Raw genomic sequence first — 3,102 nt, 5'->3', positions numbered from 1 at the left:
CATTTTTATTACTGGCCTGCTGGACACAGGTGCTGATGTAAGTATCATTACCCCAGAATCTTGGCATCCGTATTGGCCTCTTCAGAATGTAAATGTTCAGCTCCTGGGAATTGGAACCCTATCTCGAGTAAGACAGAGCACAAGATGGGTTGAATGTATAGGGCCTGAGGGACAAATAGGAAAATTAAGGCCATATGTAGCCAATATTGCAATGAATTTATGGGGTCGTGACCTATTACAACAATGGAATACCCAAATTAACATTCCTGCTACTTCTAGAGCCTATATTTCTGAGAATAATATTAAAAGATATTACAAACGGAGAAAACCGGCCATTCGGGCCATACAAGAACAAGTAATTGAAGCCCCTTCAGAGATACCAACAGCCTTGCCTCTAAAATGGTTGACTGAGAAACCAATATGGACAAAGCAATGGCCTCTAGCTGAGGAAAAGTTACAGGCTTTAGAACAGCTGGTACAAGAGCAATTAGATGCTGGACATATAGAAGAATCTACCAGCCCTTGGAATTCTCCTGTATTTGTGGTTAAGAAAAAATCAGGTAAATGGAGAATGGTGACAGATCTCAGAGCTATCAACAAGGTTATTCAACCTATGGGTCCTCTGCAATCTGGAATCCCTTTGCCCTCTTTATTACCAAAAGGATGGCCTCTTATAGTTATTGATTTAAAGGATTGTTTTTTCACCATACCTTTACAAAAAGAAGATAGAGAAAAATTTGCCTTCACGGTGCCTACTTACAACAATTCTCAACCTTCCAAGAGGTACCACTGGGCCGTCCTCCCCCAGGGTATGTTAAATAGCCCCTCCTTGTGCCAATATTTTGTGAACCAACCATTGCAAATAATACGCAAGAAATTTCCCAAATCTATAATATACCACTACATGGACGACATCTTGTTATCCGATTCAAACATGGATACCTTGAACAGACTGTTTGAAGAAATAAAGATACTTTTACCTAAATGGGGATTGCAAATTGCTCCTGAGAAGATACAGAAGGGAGATTCTGTTAATTATTTAGGTTATAAAATAGGTTTGCAAAAAATTAAGACACAAAAGGCACAAATTAGGAGAGATCGCTTACGGACTCTTAATGACTTTCAAAGACTGTTAGGAGACATTTCCAGTCTACGACCAGCTGTTGGGATAACACCTGATCTAATAATTCATTTGAACAAAACCTTGGAAGGTGATAAAGACTTAAACAGTCCCAGAGAATTAACAGCTGAAGCAGAAAAGGAACTGACAATAATTGAGGAAAAATTACAACAGGCACATGTGGACAGGGTGAATCCAGAGCTCGATTGTATTCTCGTCATATTACCATCCAAAATTTCTCCTACAGGAATTTTAATGCAGAGAGATGATATTATCTTGGAATGGATCTTTTTACCACATAAACCAAGTAAAAAACTGAAAACTTATGTGGAAAAAGTCGCCGAGTTAATTATAAAAGGAAAGCTGAGACTTCGTCAATTAGCAGGCATAGACCCAGCAGAAATTATAGTGCCTTTCACTGCTGATGAACTAAAGAAATTATGGGAAGATAATGAACCATGGCAAAGAGCTTGTGCTAGTTTTTTGGGAGATATTAATAACAATTATCCAAAAAGCAAGAGGCTTAACTTCATAAAGAGAACTTCATGGATCCTTCCTCGAATCGTCCGTGATGCTCCAATAACTGGAGCCCGTACATTCTATACTGATGCCAATAAAACAGGGAAGGCAGGTTACAAATCGGAAGACTTGGGTAAGGTGGAACAAAGTCCTTATGATTCTGTCCAGAAGGCAGAATTATATGCCATTCTTATGGTGCTAAGGGATTTTAGAGAACCTATTAATATAGTTACTGATTCACAATACGCAGAAAGAGTTATTTTACATATTGAAACTGCTGAATTTATACCTGATGATACAGAACTAACCTCATTGTTTATCCAGGTTCAAGATTTGATCAGGAACAGGCTTTGCCCTATGTACATAACACACATCTGATCCCATTCAGGTCTGCCAGGTCCTCTAGCACAAGGTAATGCAGACATTGATCAGTTATTGATTGGTAGTGTGCTACAAGCCTCTGAATTTCATAAAAAAACATCATGTTAATAACAAAGGTTTGAAGAAAGAGTTTTTTATTACATGGCAACAAGCTAAGGAGATTGTAAAGAAATGCCTTACTTGCTCTTTCTATAACCAAATGCCACTGCCAGCAAGGGGTAATCCGAAGGGCACCCATAGGAATGAAATCTGGCAGTTGAATGTGTTCCACTCTGCAGAATATGGCAAATGAAAGTATGTTCATCACACCATTGACACTTATTCAGGCTTTCAGTGGGCAACTGCTTTAAGTTCACAAAAAGCTGATTCAGTAATCACTCATTTATTAGAAGTCATGGCTATCATGGGTATACTTACACAAATAAAGAACCTATTAATATGGTCCTGCTTATGTCTCTAGGAAAATGAAACGGTTTTTTGATTATTACAATATCAAGCATGTTACAGGTATACCATACAATCCTACATGTCAAGCAGTCATAGAAAGATCAAATTGAAGTATAAAGGATATGTTGAACAAACATAAAGGGGTGGAAAACACCCCCAGAAATAGGTTACATAATGCTTTGTTAACCTTGATTTTCTCAACGCTAATGAGAAGGGAACAACGGCTGCAGAAAGACATTGGATAATGGAAAAGTCTACTGTAATAAATCAACCAGTTTATTTCAAGGATGTGCTGACTTCACAATGGAAGCCAGGAGATGTGCTGCGTTGGGGAAGGGGTTTTGCTCTCATCTCCATAGGTGAGGAAAAATTGTGGATATCATCAAAATTAAGGTTCGGTATGAAGAAGAGAAGCTAATAGGAAAAGATAAATAACAATTCATTCACAAGGATGGCAAGCATACTGATGGTAAGGAATACAGATAGGTTGGGGGCAGGGTTCTTATCTTATCCCCACAGGAAAATACTGATCTTTAAAGAATTTAAGGGACCCTGAATATTTAATTACTGATGGATGGAAACTAGTTACGACCCACTAAGGATCAACAATAAAATTCTATACATTCTGTAAGTAT

Source organism: Alexandromys fortis, unplaced genomic scaffold (assembly GCF_014885135.2).
Source record: "Alexandromys fortis isolate MF-2015 unplaced genomic scaffold, M_Fortis_MF-2015_v1.1 scaffold_163, whole genome shotgun sequence".
Taxonomy (NCBI): domain Eukaryota; kingdom Metazoa; phylum Chordata; class Mammalia; order Rodentia; family Cricetidae; genus Alexandromys; species Alexandromys fortis.
This window is presented reverse-complemented; position numbering follows the sequence as displayed.